Here is a 24,860-nt window from a genome sequence, read left to right as displayed (position 1 = left end):
GTATGATGCAAAATAAGACAGAATGCAGGCTGATGTCTGTAAAACGTAACATCCATCCATCCATCCATCCATCCATTTTCTTCTGCTTTATCCGGAGTCGGTCGTGGGGGCTCAAGCAAAGCCGCCCAGACCTCCCGATCCACACACACCTCCCCCAGCTCCTCCGGGGGAACCCCAAGGCGTTCCCAAGCCAGCCGAGAGATGTAGTCCCTCCAGTGTGTCCTGGGTCTTCCCCGGGGCCTCCTCCCAATGGGACGTGCCCGGAACACCTCTCCAGCGAGGCGTCCAGAGGGCATCCGGAAAAGATGCCCGAGCCACCTCAACTGACTCCTTTCGATGTGGAGGAGCAGCGGCTCGACTCCGAGCTCCTCCCGAGTGACCAAGCGCCTCACCCTATCTCTGAGGGAGCGCCCAGCCACCCTGCGGAGGAAACTCATCTCGGCCGCTTGTACTCGTTCTTTCGGTCATGAGCCAAATCTCATGACCATAGGTGAGGATCGGAACGTAGATTGATCGGTAAATCGAGAGCTTTGCCCCCCTACTCAGCTCTCTCTTCACCACAATGGTTCGATACAGCGACCGCATCACTGCAGATGCTGCACCGATCCATCTATCGATCTCACGCTCCATCCGTCCCTCACTCGTGAACAAGACCCCGAGATACTTAAACTCCTCCACTTGAGGCAAGGACACTCCACTGACCTGAAGAGAGCAAAGCACCTTTTTCCGGTCGAGAACCATGGCCTCAGATTTGGAGGTGCTGATTTTCATCCCAGATGCTTCGCACTCGGCTGCAAACCGCCCCAGTGCACGCTGAACGTCCTGATTTGATGAAGCCAACAGAACCACATCGTCCGCAAACAGCAGAGATGAGATTCTGTGGTTCCCAAACCAGACCCCCTCTACACCCTGGCTGTGCCTAGAAATTCTGTCCCAAAAAATAATGAACAGAACCAGTGACAAAGGGCAGCCCTGGCGGAGGCCAACGTGCACTGGAAACAGGTTTGACTTACTACCAGCAATGCGAACCAAGCTCCTGCTGTGGTCATACAAGGACCAGATAGCCCTTAGCAAAGGACCCTGGACCCCATACTCCCGGAGCACTCCCCACAGGGTGCCCCGAGGGACACGATTGAATGCCTTCTCCAGATCCACAAAACACATGTGGACTGGTTTGGTGAACTCCCATGAACCCTCGAGCACCCGATGGAGCGTGTAGAGCTGGTCCAGTGTGCTGCGACCAGGACGAAAACCACACTGCTCCTCCTGAATCCGAGGTTCGACAATGGAGGCGTTTTGACAATGGAGGTGGAGAACATGGTCCACTCGGACTCCATGTCTCCAACCTCCCCCGGGATCTGGGAGAAGCTCTCCCGGAGGTGGGAGTTGAAGACCTCGCTGACAGAGGGTTCCGCCAGTCGTTCTCAGCAGACCCTCACGATACGTTTGGGCCTGCCAGGTCTGACCGGCTTCCTCCCCTCCCAGCGGATCCAACTCACCACCAGGTGGTGATCGGTCGACAGCTCTGCCCCTCTCTTCACTCGAGTGTCCGAGACACATGGCCGAAGTTCAGATGATATGACTACAAAGTCGATCATTGACCTCAGGCTCAGGGTGTCCTGGTGTCACGTGCACTTATGGACACCCTTGTGCTCGAACATGGTGTTTGTGATGGACAAACTGCGATTAGCACAGAAGTCCAACAACTGAACACCACTCAGGTTCAGATCGGGGAGGCCGTGCTTCCCGATCACCCCCCTCCAGGTCTCACTGTCGCCGCACACGTGGGCGTTGAAATCCCCCAGGAGAACAATGGAGTCCCCAGTCGGAGCGCTATCTAGTACCCCTCCCAGGGACTCCAGGAAGGTCGGGTACTCTGCACTGCCGCTCGGCCTGTAGGCCGAGACAACGGTGAGAGACCTGTCCCCGACCCGAAGGCGTAGGGACACGACCCTCTCGTTCACCAGAGTGAATGCCAACACATGGCGACTGAGCTGGGGAGCAATAAGCAATGCGACCCCAGCTCTCCGCCTCTCCCCGTGGGCAACGCCAGAAAAATGAAGTGTCCAGCCCCTCTCCAGGAGTTGGGTACCAGAGCCCAAGCTGTGCGTGGAGGTGAGTCCGACTATCTCTAGTCGGTATCTCTCAACCTCCCGCATAAGCTCAGGCTCCTTCCCCCCCAGTGAGGTGACATTCCACGTCCCAACAGCCAGGGGCTGTGAGCATGGACTGGGCCGCCGGGTCACCCGCCCTGGACCGCCACCCAATCCTCTCTGCACCTGACTCCCATGGCCCCCTCTGCAGGTGGTGAACCCACAGGAGGGCGGGCCCACGTCGCTCTTTCGGGCTGAGCCCGGCCACGAGGCGCTTGCGCGCGAGCCCCAACCCCAGACCTGGCTCCAGGGTGGGGCCCCGGCTCCTCCATACCGGGCGACGTCTCGGTCCTTGATTTTTTACTGGTCATGGAGGTTCTGAACTGCCCTTAGTCTGACTCGTCACCTAGGACCTGTTTGCCTTGGGAGACCCTACAGGGAGCACAAAGCCCCCAACAACATAGCTCCTAGGATCATCCGGGTACGCAAACTCCCCCACCACGATAAGGTGGCAGCTAGAGGGGGAGTGAAACGTAACATGTCCAGTGTAATCAGTCAAATAATGTGATTGTTGCAATCACATTGCGATAGCTCGAATTATAATATCAATGCAAAGACGCCTTAATAACTACACTTTGCCAATTTTCCAGGGGTACAGATGCGGGACCCGCAAAGAATCCAAGTCATGGCCATGGAGCCACAGAGCTCTGTGGCTGCAGTTACCAAGACCATCAGCAGACGCTGCGCATCAAAACAGCGAGCGTAGTCTCTGGACCTGGTGCTGGAGTTGGATGCAGCTTGGCACAGCAGACAGGGGGGAGGCAGTGAGAGCAATCGCAGTGATGCTGACCAGTCCCGCGACCGGCCCACCTGATAAGGACGCAGGACACAATGCGTTGTTCAAAAAAAAAAAAAAAAAAAAAAAAGAAGAAGCATGCAAAATTGCACTAACAAAATCTGTAAAACTGCGAGGCCGCGAAAGGGAGTTACGTTCTAAAAATAACCCACGATAGGCGAAATCCGCGAAGTAGTCAGCGTTATTTTTTACAATTATTATATATGTTTTAAGGCTGTAAAACCCCTCACTACACACTTTATACAGTTTTCTCAAACAGGCATTAACATTTTCTCACTTTTCTCTCCTGTGTAAACACTCAAAGTTCAAACCTTAGTAGAAAAAAAATAGAACGTTTTACTATAAATAATTATGATGGCTTTTAGAACTAACAAATTTAATTTTAACGATCAACCTATGAGGTTGGACACGTAAGAAATTATTAATAGTGACTCACCAGTATTTCACAGTTCCTCTGACCGCGCCTCTTTGTCGCGGCGCCGCTCCGCTGTCTGGATTGGCTGATTACTCGGGTGGTGTGAAAAATATTACCCGTCTGCGAAAAGGGTGTGTTGCTATTTGCTATCCAATCATATTGGCGTATCATTTATAGGTATATGATAATGTCTTTTATTGATGGTAGAAAGTACAGAGATAGCGACATTTACAAGAAGGTGGCCAAAAAGGTACGCAAAGCAGGATTTGCATGAACGCCAGACCAAATCAAGCACCGGTGGAAGATGTGCGTCGCTGTTTAGATGGGGATATTCCAAATGATACCAATGACCATGTATACAGGAGTAACTCTGTCTGCTTAAGCATGTAAACAGGTTATTCCTAATGATTCAGAAACCAGAATACTGACCTTATCCCGAATATTAATGGCATGTAAACGTAGCCATTGATTCAAACCATGTAAAATGTGGCTGTTGAATCACTTGTCACCTGGTGCCTGTTCAGTGGGCAGACAATCAGCTGTGGATGATGGAACCTCAATCGGGAATTTCCAAAGTTACTGTTTTTAGCTGTTTACTACCATTATGGATAAGTCAAGGAGATTTTTAACGCTCTACAATGTGGAAAATGAACATCTCTGCCGTTTTCTTGATGCCTTTCATGTTTTGTGTGGCTTTGTGGACGCCTCGGGACAAGACCGGCCGGACCAGAATTCAACTCGCATCGCGTATATGACAAGACGACAAAGCCAGTGAGAATTCACACTGTAAATGAGTGTGTGTGTATGTGTGTGTGTGCCATGAGACAGAAACTAATTGGTGTCAATAAGACATCTGTGGCTCCTGTTTGATTAAGCCTGCAGGCTATCAGGGAATAACACCTTCCACACAGCAGCCACACTGCCTGCGGTGGTGCTGATAGCTAACTGCAGGCAGGGCCCATCTGTCTCATTACACAAACTGGTCTCACTGGAGAATTTGTATTGTTTATGAACGTGCACAAACAGGCAAACACTCTTCTCTTCTTCTCAGTGTGTTGAACCACAAAGCTGCCAGTGCTGGTAGCCTCGTTCAACTTCACAGCTGCTGGAGACACAAACAGTTTAATGTGGCAGAAAATAAAGAATTGTATTAAAAAAATAAATAAATATTGGAACAAATGTTCCCACAGAGTCAATACCCTCTGTGTTTTATAATGTGTTATGTAAGAGCTGAACCCATAGGCTCATTATTGACTGTATTGTATTACTGGGATGGAGTTGAAAAGTTTAGCTTTGACTCCTTTAAATAAAAGGTGTGTGTGTGTGGGGGGGGGGGGGGGGGGGGTTGAGGGAGTTGCAGCCTCCCCCATGAGCTGCTGACCAAAGGGGTGATAAAATATGGGAAAAGTGTTGCATTGTCAAGCGCTGATTGTTGAATGCTGATGCATAAAGAATTAGAAGATTTGTAGTGTTGAAAATACAAATTGTGTATGAAAAATGATGACTAGAGATTCAGTACTTAGTTTCCCAAATTACCTGAGAATGCTGGAAACAGGCAGTAGATTTTTACATTTTTTTTTCACCGAAGCATACCCTGGATGCAGCCGATCTGCTCTGTGTCAGTCTGATCCCGTCAGATCTCAGAAGCTAAGCAGAGCAGGATGTGGTTAGTACTTGGATGGGAGACCTCTTTGGAACACCAGCGGCTGTGTGTGTTTCAGGTAAAACTGGAGTTGCGTCAGGAAGGGCATCCGGCGTAAGACATGTGCCAATTACCAATGCGGGTAATGGCTATGGCCGCTGTGGCGACCCCGAGCGAAAACCGGGAGCAGCCGAATGGACACAAAACAGTATACCCTGGACCATCCAAGTAACCCCCCCCAACCCACATAAACACACCTGGATGTGCCCGTTAAATCTCTGTCAAAACTCAATACTTTTATTCCCCTATTGGCCGATTATGGTCATGATCATGTTGCACCAAAACCCACAAAGGATCACACACTTTGCCAAGCAGAGTATTGATTCTTGTGCCCTTGATAACTTGACAGATTGAGCAAATTAATTCTTTGTGATTTGATGAGTTTTGCAGGCTCCCCCAACACCAGTGGAAGGTGGTCATCAGCGGTGGGCACAGTTCAGCTTAATCCAATAACAGATAATTATTGAAGCTAATGTTTTTGGTAGCAGATTAGCTTTTCAGATAAGTTTTAAAACCATCATCGGACCAATTATCTTCCGATAAATTTAGTTCTGATAACTTTGTTGATAACATTTTTTTGCTGGTAAAGTGAGCAAAGTTTAATGGTCAAAAACATTTGTAAACCTTAAAATCAAACATTTTAGTCCGTCTGTTGCTCTGATCTTTACATATTACTGGATTGCTCATTGGCCAATATTTTTGAAGCAAACCAGCTGCCATATTACCACTCCGATGTCCCACTCCTGAACACTCTTTTTTTATTGATCTTGAATGAGGCGCATGCAACTTTATTCTTTGTAATTTTGTTAAAAAATACATATGCAGCTATAAAATGCGCAAATCACCAGATCAAAGGCTGTGAATGAACATTTCACCTGTGAGTATGATTGAAATGGGAAGTAATGAACAATAATTTGAAGATGTTTCTGTGTAGGCTCTCAGTTGTTGTTGGTTTTCATAGTAGAGAAGCTTGAATCTTCGACTGGACTGGGTTGCTTGATGCGAGGACGTTTCGCTTCAAATCGCAGAAGCTTCCTCAGCTAAAATTCTTGCTCTGGTGGTCTGACTTCTGTCTTGACTCTTGTAGAGAAGAATAATCAAGAAGTCACAAAAGCTGGAGTTTTAAACCTCTGGTTAAGTTAGGGTCTGATTAGGGCCAAGAGAAGCCAGTGGTGTTTCTGGATGATGTTGATGTTTGGCTTTCACTTTGCATGGTTGAGTTTTAACTTGCACTTGTAGATGTAGCAACGAACTGTGTTAACTGACAATGGTTTTCTGAAGTGTTCCTGAGCCCACGCAGTAACATCCTTTACACAATGATGTCGGTTTTTAATGCACGCCACTCTGAACTTCACATGGTTGTATACTCTTTTATTTCTGTTTAGCACTCTTCTGGTTATTAATTGTATCTACTCTGAACATTATTTAACAACAGTCCTGTTGTGAATCGCTAGCGGTTAGCATTCGCTAGCGGTTAGCATTCGCTAGCAGTTAGCTTTCGCTAGCTAGGCCGACCCCTCCCCTCCCCGTCATTACTTTTTATAGCTGTTTCTTTTTTACCCGTTTAATACTTCTGTTCATTTTTCAGTTGAACTGCTGTGAATTTTAACTAATTATTTTACTCCTGTGTAAAATCTTAGGAGCAACTAGCATTTTTGCTAGCGGTTAGCTTGAGTTAGCTATTTCGGACCGCTGTCATCATGTTTTCATTTAATTTTTTTACACTCCTGTTAGTTAATTAACTGTTTAGTGTATTTTATAGCTGCTGCTTTTTTTTTTTTTTTTACCTGTTTAATACTTCTGTTAGTTTTTCAGTGTAACTGCTGTGAATTTTAATTCAATTATTTGTGTCTGTGTGAGCCTTAGGAGTAGTTAGCTTATCCATTATTGGTTAGCTCGTGTTTGCTTGGCTACATTCTTGAATTTCTGTCCATGATTTCCAAAAACAATATGAAATGTGGACTCATCAGACCACAGCACACTTTTCCACTTTGCGTCTGTCTATTTCAAATGAGCTCGGGCCAAGAGAAGCCAGTGGTGTTTCTGGATGATGTTGATGTTTGGCTTTCGCTTTGCATGGTTGAGTTTTAACTTGCACTTGTAGATGTAGCGACGAACTGTGTTAACTGACAATGGTTTTCTGAAGTGTTCCTGAGCTCACGCGGCAAGATCCTTTACACAATGATGTCGTTTTTTAATGCAGTGCCACCTGAGGGATCGAAGGTCACGGGCATTCAATGTTGGTTTGAGCTATCCAGTAATATATACAGATCAGTGATCTGTTGTGTGTTTGTGGAAGACTGGCTGGATGTCACTGGCTGATGACATCATCATTAAGCGCAAGACCTGATTGACCGTTCGACCCAGGAGCATTGTGGATAGTGTAGTTCAGCTTCACTGGACGTTACACTGTTACCGTCCATTCGACACAACATAACATTATTTTATTTTATTTCTTTGTGGCTGATAGAATTTAATCACCAAGACTCGGTGGGGGAGAGGAGCACTCACGGCACAGCTGTGTAGGGAGTTTTCTTCACTGTTTAGACACTGTTTTGGATAAAAACAAAAAGAAGCTCTATTTCTTCAGATGAATCCCACTGAAACTAACAGGTAAGAATTTATATTTATGAACGTGTCTTTTACTTTGACAGTCAATGCATTAATAGACATATTTCAGTTGTTTAAGCCGCAGGGTTCAAAGCGTGTGAAAAAAGCAGCAGCTTTTTTGTTTGTGTATATAATAACGCGATAAACGGTGACTTCTAATACTGTGTTTTACTGCTTTTGAAAGATGATGACAGTGTTTGGGGTTTTATTTTTTTATTCATTCATTTTTCATCCGTTCTTATGTGTTTGTGATCATTGACTTTACCCAGCAGTGAAAAGTGAAAGTGAAACTGGTTTATCAGAAGCCAACAGTGTAATCTGATGTGGCCACGTCCGAATCAGTACTAAAAGTTATCGGTTATCTGTAATAAAGATACAGTTTTTTAGCAGTTTATCAATTTAGTGTCATAAAAGATAACTTTTCAGTTATCGGATTAATGGTTATCGAAACTAACTTTTTGGTTAGCTGTGCCCACCACTGGTGGTCATCCCTACTCAGGGACAAAATGTTCCAGGTGCCCAACTGCATGAGCCACCTCAGGTTTAGACCTGGTCACCACCAGGCAGTGGATGGTCCCGTAGCATAACACCAGGTGTCACTCTCCAAAGACAAGACCCTTGGTGCTCTCCTGTGGTTTTTTCTTGTCCACTGATGAGGCTCCCATCACCCTCACAGTGCACACTACCCTCCGATGCAAGACAGTTGCAGAATTACTCCACTGGAGAGTGTAAACAAGAATTGTACAGCTTTGTGAGGTATTTAGATTTGGGAGGTGTTAATCCTCCCCAAAAAAGGTTTACTTGTGGGCTGGAGAACCAACTACAGGGGATGCCCACATTTCCCTTGGTTACGGTTGACTGCCTTGATGGTTATTATCAAGGACCTGGATTTTTTTCTGTGAGGTGGTTTAAGTAGTGCTGCATAGTGTCAGTACATGCTAACTTGATTCACTGATAGAATAAGGAGCTTTTTGCAGTGACTGTTTGTCAGTGAGGCCGGGCAGAGCTGAAGGAGCGGGCATGATAGAGCAGACACACTCTTCTTCACTTTTGGATGTATATACACGCCTAGTTTGAACAATGGAGCTTCTGAAAATTTGTCTAAGGTGCGTGAGTACTCTGAAAATAAAACATGAGCGCATCAATGAACACTGAAGGTTTATCACTTTTGTTAGCCTAGCTTTTTGTAGCAGTATGCTGGTTTATTGTTTGTTGCTGTGACGCCACTCTGAACTTCACACGGTTGTATACGCTTCTTTTATTTCTGTTTCTCTTCTGGTTATTAATTGTATCTACTCTGAACATTATTTAACAACAGACCTGTTGTGAATCACTAGCGGTTAGCATTCTCTAGCGGTTAGCTTTCACTAGCTAGGCCGACCCCTCCCCTCCCCGTCGTTACTTTTTATAGCTTTCTTTTTTACCCGTTTAATACTTCTGTTCATTTTTCAGTCGAACTGCTGTGAATTTTAAGTAATTATTTTACTCCTGTGTAAAATCTTAGGAGCAGCTAGCATTTTCGCAAGCATTTAGCTTGAGTTAGCTATTTCGGACCCCCATCATCATTTTTTCATTTAATTTTTTACACTCCTGTTAGTTAAATGTTTAGTGTATTTTATAGCTGCTGCTTTTTTTACCTGTTTAATACTTCTGTTAGTTTTTCAGTGTAACTGCTTTGAATTTTAATTCAATTATTTGTGTCTGTGTGAGCCTTAGGAGTAGTTAGCTTATCCATTATTGGTTAGCTCGTGTTTGCTTGGCTATATTCTTGAATTTCTGAGTACACAAAGTACACTACTAATTCTACCTTACACCCTCCGTACATCCTGTGTGATGTTGGAAGATAGGGTGGCTCTCATAGGGAGCCATGTCCATAAGTTAGAGCAGCTTCTTAGTTCAGTGGAGTTAGATGTTATGGGCACTCCAGATGAGGTTATTGTTGGGCCGGCTAGCGAGCCCATTAGCATCAGCTTAGAAACGCCGGCTGTGGAGGACGGCTTTCAGACTGTGGCGAGGCGGAGGAAGCCCCATAGGGCTTGGTGCCCACCAGTACGAACTGTGAATCGGTTCTCCCCCTTGGATTTGCCTGATATGAATTCTCTGAGCCCACAAGTGACTTCCACTCCTGTCTCCAGGCCGAAACACCGGACTTTAGTGATAGGGGATTCTATCACCCGCAAAGTCAGGTTACAGACGCCAGCTGACGTTAAATGTATTCCTGGGGCCAGAGCTCTCAACATTGCATCTCATCTTAGGGTGCTGACACTGCAGAACGGAAGACAGACGAAGGAACATGACATGAGATATAGTCACATAGTTATTCACGTTGGCACCAATGATATCAGGATGAAGCACTCAGAGGTCACAAAAATGGACATAGAGAGGACTTGTGACCTTGCCAGAAAGATATGTCGGCATCGATTAATAGTCTCTGGTCCCCTCCCCTCCCGGGGTACTGATGAGGCATTTCGTTGACATCGTTAAATAGGTGGCTGGCGCAGTTTTGTAGACAGCAAGGCTTTAGCTTTATTGATAACTGGCCTTTGTTCTGGGGCCACCATGGCTTGCTGATGCCGGACGGCCTCCACCCTACTGGGGAAGGCGCCGCCATCTTGCCTGCGAACATAGATAGAGCTCTACAGGGAGGGTAACAATAGGAATCTACAGCAGGCCACGGAGCAGTTGATTAGAGACCCTGCAAGGCTTATGACAAATGTGGATGTGGAATCCATTGGCTTAGTGGGGAATTTAGTGCAGAAAATCCACTATGGTGATAGTGCAGTTTATTTGCCAGGGAGGGAATTTCAACAAGTTGAGACTGCGGCCTGCTTCCGTAGTTGTGTCCATAAAAATCATAGAGGGATATGCTTTCCAAACTTAATACCCATTACTATACTGGATGATGTTGAAATTGAGGATGGCCCAGTGGTTGTGCCAGCAATAGCAAAGATTTCGTGTCTGCTACCTACAATGCGCGTGGAATGTCTCAAACCTAAACCTACTTCTAGGCATCTTATATATGCTACTCTGGAACCACCCCTAAACCCAAACAGTTCAACTGTCAACCCCACTGAGGTCCTTAGACTGGGTCTCATTAACATACAACATCACTGTCCTCAAAATCATTGTTGATCAGTGATCTAATTATTGATCATCACTGAGATATGATTGGGCTATGTGAAACCTGGCTTAAACCTACAGCTGTCCTCACCTTAAATGAGGCCTGCCCACCAGCATATACATTTAGTCACGGCCCTCGTGATGTGAAGCAAGGCGGGGGAGTTGCTCTTATTTATAAGAGCAACACCCCCAAGAGCAACAAGTTGGGGGTTACAAATATCACTCATTTGAGCATCTGATTCTCCGCTCTGCTCAGTATATTACACATTGCCAAGGTCAGAAGAATAAAAATCAGTCATATTACTTTGTCACTGTATATAGGCCTCCTGGCCCATATTCTGAATTCATAGATGAATTTGGTGCATTCATCTCTAACTTGTCAACTAGTGTAGATAACATTCTGATCATTGGTGACTTTAACATTCATATAAATAAGCCTTCTGATCCATTCTGCAAATCATTTATGGAAATTGTGGATGCATTAGGATTTCGGCAATGCATTCGGGATTTGACGCACATTAGTGGAAATACCCTGGATCTGGTTCTCGCACGTGGTACTGCTGTCATGAATATTGACATCATGCCTCTTACTTCAGTGGTGTCTGATCACTCACTTATTAAGTTTACAGTTTCGCTGCCGTGTTTAGTGGAACAACAACCTTATATATCATTACAGCGATGCATCAACTCCTCAACTAAGACTGAACTCGAAGCTCGACTGCCTGATGTCTTAGCTTCACATCTGACAAATACCCAGTCAGTAGACAGACCTGTGGATAGTTTAAACTCAGTGCTCAAAACTACACTCGACATGATTGCACCACCTGTGTTAAAACCGTGCTCCCCCAAATCACAGTCACCTTGGTTCAGTGATTATCTGCGTGACCTCAAGCATAAAGCAAGAGGTCTAGAACGGAAATGGCGTCGTTCAAAATTAGAAGTATTTCACCTTGCATGGCGTGATGATATCTTAGACTATAAGCATGCATTATTGGCTACAAAGCGGACTTACTATTCTGATTTGATCAACAAAACAAGCATAACTCAAAGTTCTTATTCAACATGGTGGCAACACTTATGCATGGACAACCACCTGTAGTTCACTCTCCTTTTACAGCACAAGATTTCCTGGATTACTTTGGGAAGAAAATAGAAGACATCAGGTTAAACATATCCCGGCATGCCTTAACCCAGCCACTACACCCTGCTATTGAGGTGGGTGACACTACTGAGGTATTACCTAGATTTACAGAATTTTATAGTATCTCACTAGGCATGCTGACAAAACTCGTAATGTCAACAAAAAGCACAACCTGTTTATTTGATCCTATACCAACAAAACTGTTTAAGGACCTGTGGCCCACTCTTGGGCCGACTGTGCTGGAAATTATTAATCTTTCTTTAACTTCTGGATGTGTTCCTAAATGTTTCAAATCTGCAATGATTAAACCATTACTTAAGAAACCTAATCTTGACCCTTGTGTATTGAAAAACTATCGGCCGATATCAAATCTATCATTTTTCTCTAAAATTCTGGAAAAAGTATTGTCACGACAGCTCGTAGACTATCTTACTGAGAATAATCTCTTTGAGCCACTGCAGTCTGATTTTAGAAAATATCATTCCACAGAGACAGCTCTCACTAAAGTGGTGAATGATCTTCTGCTTACAATGGATTCGGACACCACTACGGTTCTGTTGCTGTTAGATTTCAGTGCTGCATTTGATACAGTGGATCATCATATTCTACTTGATAGGCTGGAAAATCATTTTGGGATTACTGGGAGTGCCCTTGCATGGCTAACGTCATACTTGAACAGTCGTTCTCACTGTGTTTTGTACAGTAACACTACCTCTAACCTTAGTGACATGAAATTTGGGGTTCCACAGGGGTCTGTCTTAGGCCCCCTTCTTTTCTCCCTTTATACGAGTATAGCATCGTATTGCACCCCTTGGGCACATATTGTGGCATTTTGGGATTACCTTTCACTGCTATGCAGATGATACTCAGTTATACAGGCCGATAACTGCTGGTATTCTCGTTCACATAAAATCCTTAGAAGATTGCCTTGCAGCAGTGAGAAGTTGGATGTCTAGAAACTTCCTATTTTTAAACTCTAAGACTGCAATGATGGTTCTTGGTCCAGTGAGACATCGGCATCAATTTAACCAGTTAACAGACATCGGCATCAATTTAACCAGTTAACACTCAGCCTCGGCTCGTGTGTCATACATCACACTGACAAAGTGAGGAACCTTGGGGTAATTTTGATCCTTCGTTGTCCTTTGGCCTCCACATTAGAAATATTACTAGGACTGCTTTCTTCCACCTGCGAAATATAGCGAAGATTCGTCCCATCCTGTCTATGGCTGATGCTGAGACCCTGATCCATGCATTTATCTCTTCTAGCTTGGACTACTGCAATGTTCTATTGTCTGGTTTACCGCAGTCTAGCATTAGAGGTCTCCAACTGGTTCAAAATGCTGCAGCCAGACTTTTGACACGAAGCAGAAAGTGCAACCACATTATACCCATTTTGGCATCCCTTCACTGGCTTCCTGTCCCTGTGAGATCAGATTTTAAGGTTCTGCTACTAACCTATAAAGTTATTCATGGACTGGCACCTCCCTACCTCGCTGACATAATTAAACCTTACGTACCGGCCCGGGCTTTACGTTCTCAGGGTGCAGGACTACTTTGTGTCCCTAGGGTGAATAAGAAGTCTGCGGGTCACAGAGCTTTCTCTTATCGTGCCCCTGTTCTGTGGAATGGTCTCCCTGCGTCAATAAAACAGTCAGATTCTGTGGAGATTTTCAAGTCCAGACTTAAGACGCACTTATTTTCCCTTTCATATGGCTAGCATACTGGTACAGTTTTGTTTTACGCTTTTTACTCTTTTAATTCATTTATTAGTAATTGGAGCGGGCTGCGGCCTCAACTTTACCTAAATTCTGGGTCTTTTAGTGAAGTTTAGGGCTAGTGGCCGGCGATCACCTTAGTATTTCTGTTTTTCTTGTTGTTTAATGCTGACAAATTATATAGTATTTTTGTCTTTCTGATGCCTGATTCTGTTTTTTCTCTGTTTAAGGTGCAGCTCCATCCAGAGATGGGAGTTGTATTCATGTTGGCGATCCTCCTGTCCTATGTGCCAATAGCATTTCTTCTATATTCGTCCGTGAATTGTTCTGTTTTTATGTTTGTAACATGGCCCAAGCAGAGGTTTACCCCTTTGACTCTGGTCTGCTTAAGGTTTCTTCCTCAGAGGGAGTTTTTCCTTACCACTGTTGCTCTGGGGGTTGGTAAGATTAGACCTTACCTGTGTGAAGTGCTTTGAGGCAACTCTGTTGTGATTTGGCGCTATATAAATGAAAATAAATTGAAATTGAAATTTATTCACTCACCTCACTGAATGCTTTTTATTTGTAAATTGTTTGATTTATTCTTACCAAATAAATCTATACAAGAGTTTTTAATTGTTGCTGCTGTGACTACAAGTACACTCTCTGCTTTATATAACTTAAGTAAAAAATTAAAATAAAAAAAAAATCTAATAATCAGACTTTAAAGAAAACAGTGCACCACTGGTTTGTGTTTCTTTATATTTATGAAATATTTCTTCACTTGTCCCACATCTGTAACACTTGAATAAAAATTCACAATGTTCAAATTTTTTCAGTGTTCAGAGATTCTGAACTTTTAATCTTCCTCTTTTTTTTCTTCTTTTTGTCTCATTTTACAATGAGGAGGAATGTTTTGAGACCTGATCCTGAAGAGGGGATCTTAAATTGCTGTCTGTCAAAAACCAGGAAAGTGGTTAGGAATGTCTTTGGAATTCTTCCTGTGCAAAGAACCTTGTAGCTGAACACCAAAACCTGAATTCCAGAAGAAGCTGTGGAGGAGACCATCTGGATAAATGTCCTGAGGGTCCAGCTCACCTGTTGTCTCTGCAAATTCAAACCTGTTGCTACTCTTCTAAATAAAACAAAGGCTCTTCAAAGAGCAACTATTTAATTATTTGAAAAAGCTGTTTCCTTCTATATTTTAACATTAAATGAATAAATCAGTAAACATGTCCATGAAGTCTAATTAATCAATCAATTAATTCAATAAGACACTTACACAGGCAGAAGAAGCCCCACCCAAACCACCTCAGCTGGCTCTTTTGAGTGCGAAGAAGCACTGCAGTATGGGTGACAATGGCAAACAATAAAAAGAAATGCAACATTTTCACACAGAAGAAAGAACTTTAATTAAATATACTGAGTCAAAAAGTTATTTTACACTTCAAAGTTCAAAATAATAATAATAAAAACAATCATCTTTACAGTAGTTTCTATTCTTCCTTTCCACAATGATACTGCTGATCAATCACGTGTGAATGAAGACACCACTGCAGATCGTAAAGGCCTGAACGCAGACAAACCACACTAAAGTCATCGGTACTGCTGCTGGACAAGTGCTTCAATTTCAGTTTACCCTTAATGAAACCCTCTATTTACTGGTACTTATATATAAAACAATCACACCTCAGCTGTAAAACACACACACACACACACACACACACACACACACACACACACACACACACACACACACACACACACACACACACACACACACACACACACACACACACACACACACACGCTTATGTGGACACAAACTAAAGAGTGGTCTCCACACCCATGTTTTTCATGTTAAATAAATAGGTGGCTCAATTAAAAAAAAAAAAGTTAAAGTGAAGGAGGACATGCACACAGAGTGTTAACACAACCAAAAAGGTGGAAGTGGAAAAAGAGGGAAAAGTTGACTGTGTCCGGTTTGTCGGGACGGCAGCAGGAATACCTTCATTAGTTTTAATAAACTGTTTCATTTTCAAATCCATCACATGGAAAGTAAATACACGAACACTGTGACATACTGTATGTACACACATAATTCAACATATTAATGTTTAACAATAATGATATGAACATCAGTAAAATCAGATTAAAATAAAACTTTAACTTACAAATGATAAAAAAAAAAAAAAAATACCATGGCTTATTTTAGCTTGACAGAACTCGCAGTGGAAGTATGGCTTTGATTACATTTACATTTTTTGAGCGTGACGGTATAAGCATCTTTAGCTTTTTTTCCAGGACTCTGTTATCAGGTTTACTTTCAGGCTTTTTCCGTGTTCCAACTAATGCCCCCAATACTTCACCATATTTCATCCTTTGCTGCTGAGGTTGGAATAAATCAAAAGTAAACCTGTTCCATCTTTTTGAGTTTTGACATGTTGACTTTTAGACAATTGGAAGTGCAGATGTGCGTCGGGCAGCAGGTATAAATGATCCATGTTTTACAACCAAATAAGTGGAATTTTTTTTTGTCAGCATACTTCATATGATGCAAATTACATCTTTGATCAGATTAACAAATCCCCGTTTTGTTCAAATCATTTGTTTCCGTAAAGCTGCATGTGGATCTGAAATAGAGTCTTTAAATGTGGGGGGAAAAAATAAAATACAACAAAAGAACAAATGGCAATTGAAACTCTGGCATAAGACTGTTTCGGCAACAGTGTCACAAGCAAGTACAAAATTACCATCACCATAAATGATAAATTAAGACTATTGTGTCACCCCGGTGCACCAGTGTTAAATTAACACTGCCATTGTACATATGGTCCTACTCTGGCCAGAGTGGGACCATATGTACACTATCAGTGTTAATTTAACACTGGTGATTTTGCTAGTAGAGGATCTAGCTGAGACATGTGTGCACATCATTTAGGAGAGGATAACTCAACTGTTCTGGACTAATATGACCCCAATGAACAACTTGAGATATGTGCCAAAATCTCTATCCAGGGCGACCAACCCGGAAATGACCATGTCCTTTTTCATCCGGAGTGTTGCTTCAAATACAGCTGTATTTTCTACAATGCAGCAACTATAGATTTTCTAAGGTGTTCAAAATGTTCAGAATGACCAGTACATGTTTAGAAGGGTCATAGAAAAGGGTAAAATTATTTTAAGAGAAAATGGCTAAAATAAGGGGGTCCAAATATAATGAAATTTTATTTTCAATCATACTGCTATCAATGGAACATAGTATTCATTCATTCAATACCGATTTAAAGTGAAAAATACAAAACAAAAAATTGTTTCTTTAGCAGACAGCAGTATCTAGAGATCTTAAATATGTTAAAGATTATCAGGTAAATTTCCCAACAGCCAATAGCCCAGAAAGTTTAAGTCACTAAATTTGTGGTGATTCCGGACAATGTATAGGTCATTTGACCAAATGGTTTTTAGTGGTTTTCTCTTAAAATATCAAAATTTGAAATTTTACACTCTTCTATAACTCCTCTATAACTCCTCTAAACATGTACTGGTCATTCTGAACATTTTGAATACCTTGGAAAATCTGTAGCTGCTGCAGTTTAGAAAATACAGCTGTATTTAAAGTAACACTCTGGACAAAAAAGGGCGTAATTTTAGGCCTGTTCAACCTGGACAGAGATTTTGGCACATATCACATATAGTTGTTCAGTGAGGTCATATTCATCGAGAACAGTTGAGTTATCCTCTCCTAAATGATGTGCACACATATCTAAGCTAGGTCCTAGACTAGTAAGGTTTCGACTCACAACACCAGAGACTTTTCTCACTCTTGGCATTTAAGACTCTTCCATTTTCCCACTGCAAAAAAAACAAAAAACAAAACAAAAAAAAAACAAATTGTCACTTAAACAGTGTAACATCACACATCAGCTTATTTATAACAATGGTGTGAAATAATTTCACTTAATTTGGCTTTAATCTAAATGAATACATTCATTAAAAAAAGCAATGAAATTAAGTTTGAACCAAATTAAATTTTGTCACCTCAGTGGTGAGTGGTTTTAATATTTGTGATTTGGAGACTCAGTATACTTCAAATATAGAGTGTTTGTATGTGATTGTGTGTAGGGGCAGTTGTCCAGAATCCCAGTCTCTGTGCTATGTAGCTGAGGGCCCTGTCATAGTAAATGGACTGCATTTATATAGAGCTTTTCCATCTGCATCAGACGCTCAGAGTGCTTTACAATAATGCCTCACATTCACTCCGATGTGAGGGTGCTGCCATACAAGGTGCTTACTACACACCAGGAGCAACAATCTACAGTGCACAGTCTAAAGTGCACAGTACAAGTGCATTTGGGGTGTGTCCAACTCCATTTTGCTATATCCACAGCGTGTAATCTGGGTGCAAATTAACATGCTTGCTGCAAATGGGCTTGTATTTAGACACGTAATTATTCACGGGTGTGTTTTGGATCAAACATGAAATAAACCATAAGACTGATATCTCCTTCAGGACACATTGCTTTTCAGATGATGGACTTAGAAGTGAGAGGTTTTTTTGACAATGACAAGAATCTGTGAGCAAAGCATCAAAGTCATCATTTACAGGAGCAGCAGTCATCCACCACAGCTCCCTGAGGTGAAACATTTAAGCATTTCATTCTGAAACACCACCTGCTCCTCAACCTCCTCCAATCAATCAATCAATCAACTTTTTTTTTATATAGCGCCAAATCACAACAAACAGTTGCCCCAAGGCGCTTTATATTGTAAGGCAAGGCCATACAATAATTATGAAAAACCCCAACGGTCAAAACGACCCCCTGTGAGCAAGCACTTGGCAACAGTGGGAAGGAAAAACTCCCTCTTAACAGGAAGAAACCTCCAGCAGAACCAGGCTCAGGGAGGGGCAGTCTTCTGCTGAGACTGGTTGGGGCTGAGGGAAAGAACCAGGAAAAAGACATGCTGTGGAGGGGGGCAGAGATCGATCACTAATGATTAAATGCGGAGTGATGCATACAGAGCAAAAAGAGAAAGAAACAGTGCATCATGGGAACCCCCCCACAGTCTACGTCTAAAGCAGCATAACTAAGGGATAGTCCAGGGTCACCCGATCCAGCCCTAACTATAAGCCTTAGCGAAAAGGAAAGTTTTAAGCCTAATCTTAAAAGTAGAGAGGGTATCTGTCTCCCTGATCTGAATTGGGAGCTGGTTCCACAGGAGAGGAGCCTGAAAGCTGAAGGCTCTGCCTCCCATTCTACTCTTACAAACCCTAGGAACTACAAGTAAGCCTGCAGTCTGAGAGCGAAGCGCTCTATTAGGGTGATATGGTACTACGAGGTCCCTAAGATAAGATGGGACCTGATTATTCAAAACCTTATAAGTAAGAAGAAGAATTTTAAATTCTATTCTAGAATTAACAGGAAGCCAATGAAAAGAGGCCAACACGGGTGAGATATGCTCTCTCCTGCCAGTCCCCGTCAGTACTCTAGCTGCAGCATTTTGAATCAACTGAAGGCTTTTTAGGGAACTTTTAGGACAACCTGATAATAAAGAATTACAATAGTCCAGCCTAGAGGAAATAAATGCATGAATCAGTTTTTCAGCATCACTCTGAGACAAGACCTTTCTGATTTTAGAGATATTGCGTAAATGCAAAAAGGCAGTCCTACATATTTGTTTAATATGCGCTTTGAATGACATATCCTGATCAAAAATGACTCCAAGATTTCTCACAGTATTACTAGAGGTCAGGGAAATGCCATCCAGAGTAAAGATCTGGTTAGACACCATGCTTCTAAGATTTGTGGGGCCAAGTACAATAACTTCAGTTTTATCTGAGTTCAAAAGCAGGAAATTAGAGGTCATCCATGTCTTTATGTCTGTAAGACAATCCTGCAGTTTAGCTAATTGGTGTGTGTCCTCTGGCTTCATGGATAGATAAAGCTGGGTATCATCTGCGTAACAATGAAAATTTAAGCAATACCGTCTAATAATACTGCCTAAGGGAAGCATGTATAAAGTGAATAAAATTGGTCCTAGCACAGAACCTTGTGGAACTCCATAATTAACTTTAGTCTGTGAAGAAGATTCCCCATTTACATGAACAAACTGTAATCTATTAGACAAATATGATTCAAACCACCGCAGCGCAGTGCCTTTAATACCTATGACATGCTCTAATCTCTGTAATAAAATTTTCAACAGTATCAAAAGCAGCACTGAGGTCCAACAGAACAAGCACAGAGATAAGTCCACTGTCCGAAGCCATAAGAAGATCATTTGTAACCTTCACTAATGCTGTTTCTGTACTATGATGAATTCTAAAACCTGACTGAACCTCTTCAAATAGACCATTCCTCTGCAGGTGATCAGTTAGCTGTTTTACAACTACCCTCTCAAGAATCTTTGAGAGAAAAGGAAGGTTGGAGATTGGCCTATAATTAGCTAAAATAGCTGGGTCAAGTGATGGCTTTTTAAGTAATGGTTTAATTACTGCTACCTTAAAAGCCTGTGGTACATAGCCAACTAACAAAGATAAGTTGATCATATTTAAGATTGAAGCATTAAATAATGGTAGGACTTCCTTGAGCAGCCTGGCAGGAATGGGGTCTAATAAACATGTTGATGGTTTGGATGAAGTAACTAATGAAAATAACTCAGACAGAACAATCGGAGAGAAAGAGTCTAACCAAATACCGGCATCACTGAAAGCAGCCAAAGATAACGATACATCTTTGGGATGGTTATGAATAATTTTTTCTCTAATAGTCAAAATTTTGTTAGCAAAGAAAGTCATGAAGTCATTACTAGTTAAAGTTAATGGAATACTCAGCTCAATAGAGCTCTGACTCTTTGTCAGCCTGGCTACAGTGCTGAAAAGAAACCTGGGGTTGTTCTTATTTTCTTCAATTAGTGATGAGTAGAAAGATGTCCTAGCTTTACGGAGGGCTTTTTTATAGAGCAACAAACTCTTTTTCCAGGCTAAGTGAAGATCTTCTAAATTAGTGAGACGCCATTTCCTCTCCAACTTACGGGTTATCTGCTTTAAGCTACGAGTTTGTGAGTTATACCACGGAGTCAGACACTTCTGATTTAAAGCTCTCTTTTTCAGAGGAGCTACAGCATCCAAAGTTGTCTTCAATGAGGATGTAAAACTATTGACGAGATACTCTAACTCCCTTACAGAGTTTAGGTAGCTACTCTGCTCTGTGTTGGTATATGACAATAGAGAACATAAAGAAGGAATCATATCCTTAAACCTAGTTACAGCGCTTTCTGAAAGACTTCTAGTGTAATGAAACTTATTCCCCACTGCAGGGTAGTCCATCAGGGTAAATGTAAATGTTATTAAAAAATGATCAGACAGAAGGGAGTTTTCAGGGAATACTGTTAAGTCTTCTATTTCCATACCATAAGTCAAAACAAGATCTAAGATATGATTAAAGTGGTGGGTGGACTCATTTACTTTTTGAGCAAAGCCAATAGAGTCTAATAATAGATTAAATGCAGTGTTGAGGCTGTCATTCTCAGCATCTGTGTGGATGTTAAAATCGCCCACTATAAGTATCTTATCTGAGCTAAGCACTAAGTCAGGCAGAAGGTCTAAAAATTCACAGAGAAACTCACAGTAACGACCAGGTGGACGATAGATAATAACAAATAAAACTGGTTTTTGGGACTTCCAATTTGGATGGAAAAGACTAAGAGACAAGCTTTCAAATGAATTAAAGCTCTGTCTAGGTTTTTGATTAATTAATAAGCTGGAATGGAAGATTGCTGCTAATCCTCCGCCCCGGCCCGTACTACGAGCATTCTGACAGTTAGTGTGACTCGGGGGTGTTGACTCATTTAAACTAACATATTCATCCTGCTGTAACCAGGTTTCTGTTAGGCAGAATAAATCAATACGTTGATCAATTATTATATCATTTACCAACAGGGACTTAGAAGAGAGAGACCTAATGTTTAATAGACCACATTTAACTGTTTTAGTCTGTGGTGCAGTTGAAGGTGCTATATTATTTTTTCTTTTTGAATTTTTTTGCTTAAATAGATTTTTGCTGGTTATTGGTGGTCTGGAAGCAGGCACCGTCTCTACGGGGATGGGGTAATGAGGGGATGGCAGGGGGAGAGAAGCTGCAGAGAGGTGTATAAGACCACAGCTCTGCCTCCTGGTCCCAACGCTAGACAGTCACAGTTTGGAGGATCCAAGCAAATTGGCCAGATTTCTAGAAATGAGAGCTGCTCCATCTAAAGTGGGATGGATGCCGTCTCTCCTAACCAGACCAGGTTTTCCCCAGAAGCTTTGCCAATTATCAATGAAGCCCACCTCATTTTTTGGACACCACTCAGACAGCCAGCAATTCAAGGAGAACATGCGGCTAAACATGTCACTCCCGGTCTGATTGGGGAGGGGCCCAGAGAAAACAACAGAGTCCGACATTGTTTTTGCAAAGTTACACACCGATTTAATGTTAATTTTAGTGACCTCCGATTGGCGTAACCGAGTGTCATTACTGCCGACGTGAATTACAATCCTACCAAATTTACGCTTAGCCTTAGCCAGCAATTTCAAAATTTCCTTCAATGTCGCCTGCTCTGGCCCCTGGAAGACAATTGACAATGGTTGCTGGTGTCGCTAACTTCACATTTCTCAAAACAGAGTCGCCAATAACCAGAGTTTGATCCTCGGCGAGTGTATCGTCGAGTGGGGAAAAACGGTTAGAGATGTGCACGGGTTGACGGTGTACACGGGGCTTCTGTTTAGGGCTACGCTTCCTCCTCACAGTCACCCAGTCAGCCTGCTTTCCCGACTGCCCGGGATCCGCCAGGGGGGAACTAACGGTGGCTAAGCCACCTTGGTCCGCATCGACTACAGGGGCCTGGTTAGCTGTAGAATTTTCCACGGTGCGGAGCCGAGTCTCCAATTCGCCCAGCCTGGCCTCCAAAGCTACGAATAAGCTGCACTTATTACGAGTACCAACCAACTCCCAACTGCCCTGGATACTGTTGAATGCCATCAACCCTGGAAGAAGGAAAAATAACTGACAAATCTGGCAAAACAGAGTTTAAGAAGTTGTGTATTAGATAATTTTAGAAATTGTTATATTGAGACATCTGATTTACTTTTTGTATTTGAAATTGCATAAACAAATGTGTGAAATATCAAGTGGCCCAATACTTTTGGAGGACACTTTGTGTTATGATTTAGTGCTGTGTAAATAAATTGAATCCAATTAAATTGCTGTGTGTACAAGAAGAGTGAACCTGCCTATGTAAGTCGTATCTGAATATTGCACCATGCAAACAGACTTTAGACCAGGCTGTTGGTGGTCGATGGTGCAGTTGTGTTCTGATGCTGCACAATAGGAAAGCTCCAACATTTCCTTATACTCATTTCTTACACAACTGCATCAGTTATACACAACCAGTCACACTTGCGCTGTGCGTGCTTTGTGCAGAGTGGACGAAGATGGGGTCATGTCTGTTCACAGTTGTGCACCTCTTATTTGTAATTAATGAACTTTTCTTTGGTGACCACAACACAGCACGACTGCACCACATGAATAGAGATTAGCAAAATGTACAACATACAGCAACTTGCACTGTGAACACAACTGAAGACACAATCAGTGGACCCCCACATATCAGCTACCATTGCCTTTGTTTTAAAGTATATTTGCTTGTCATGTACACTTAAATGTCAAAGCCATTCTATAGGATGCGCATCAATGATGCAATCAGTCATATGGCATTGTGATCACTCATGGAATGAGGGGAGTGATGTGATCTACAGTGCGCCTAGAAAGTATTCACAGCACTTCACTTTTTCCACATTTTATGTTACAGCCTTATTCCAAAATGGAGAAATTCAATTTGTCCCCTCAAAATTCTGCTCACAGTACCTCATAATGACAACATGAAAAATATTTTTTGAATTTTTTTTGCAAATCTATTAAAATAAAATACTAAGAAATCACATGTTCATAAGCATTCACACCTGTTGTTGACGCACCTTTGGCAGCAATTACAGCCTCAAATCTTGAATATGATGCCACAAGTTTGGTGCACCTATCTTTGGACAGTTTTGCCCATTCCCCTCAAGCTCCACTGGGTTGGATCGGGAGCGCTGGTGCACAGTCATTTTCAAAATCTGTCCAGAGATGTTCAATCGGATTCAGGTCTGGACCACTAAAGGATATCCACAGAGTTGTCCTGAAGCCACTCCTTTGATATCTTGGCTGTGTGTTTAGGGTCACTGTCCTGCTGAGGTCGCCCCAGTCTGAGGTCAAGAGCACTCTGGAGAAGGTTTTCATCCAGGATGTCTCATCTTTCCTTTAATATTTGCTTCATTTTTCCTTCAACCCTGACTCGTCTCCCAGTTCCTGACACTGAAAAACATCCCCACCACCACCATGCTTCACTGTAGGGATGTTATTGGCTAGGTGGTGAGTGGTGCCTGCTTTCACGCCAAAGAGTTCAATCTTTGTTTCGTCAGACCAGAGAATTTTTTTCTCATAATCTGAGAGTCCTTCAGGTGCCTTTTGGCAAACTACAGGTGGGCTGCCATGTGTCTTAAGGAGCAGCTTCCATCTGGCCACTCTACCATACAGGCCTGATTGGTGGATTGCTGCAGAGATGGTTGTCCTTCTAGAAGGTTCTCCTCTTTCCACAGAGGAATGCTGGAGCTCTGACAGAGAGACCATTGGGTTCTTGCTCAGCAGCCTGACTAAGGCCCACAATTGCTCAGTTTAGATGGGCGGCCAACTCTAGGAAGAGTCCTGGTGGATCTGAACTACTTCTGTTTACAGATGACGGAGGCCACTGTGCTTATTGGGCCCTTCAGTGCAGCAGAAATATTTCTGTACCCTTCCCCAGATTTGTGCTTCGAGACAATCCTGTGTCGGAGGTCTACAGACAATTCCTGTGACTTCATGCTTGGTTTGTGCTCTTACATGCACTTTCAACTGTGGGACCTTATATGTAGACAGGTATGTGTCTTTCCAAATGATGTTCAATCAACTGAATTTACCCCAGGTGGACTCCAGTTAAGCTGTAGAAACATCTCAAGGATGATCAGTGGAAACAGGATGCACCTGAGCTCACTGTTGAACTTCATGGCAAAGGCTGTGAATACTTATGTACATGTTACTTCTTAGTTTTTTTTTTTTATATATATAAATTTGCAAAAATTTCAAAAATACTATTTTCACATTGTTATTATGG

At 42.6% G+C, this 24,860-nt stretch overlaps 1 long non-coding RNA gene across 1 annotated transcript; it reads right to left on the bottom strand.

Moving 5' to 3' along the window:
- Positions 1-15,021: 15,021 nt before the first annotated feature.
- Positions 15,022-23,499, bottom strand: LOC117517185. Its single transcript, XR_004562675.1, has 2 exons — positions 22,623-23,499; positions 15,022-18,342 (listed from the first exon to the last, which is right to left on the bottom strand). It is a non-coding gene; the product is annotated as an uncharacterized LOC117517185 (long non-coding RNA).
- Between the last annotated feature and the right edge of the window lie 1,361 nt (positions 23,500-24,860).

The sequence above is a fragment of the Thalassophryne amazonica genome, chromosome 9, assembly GCF_902500255.1.
Source record: "Thalassophryne amazonica chromosome 9, fThaAma1.1, whole genome shotgun sequence".
NCBI lineage: Eukaryota > Metazoa > Chordata > Actinopteri > Batrachoidiformes > Batrachoididae > Thalassophryne > Thalassophryne amazonica.
The sequence above is the reverse complement of the archived record's forward strand: the minus strand, read 5'-3'. Positions and strand labels throughout refer to the sequence as shown.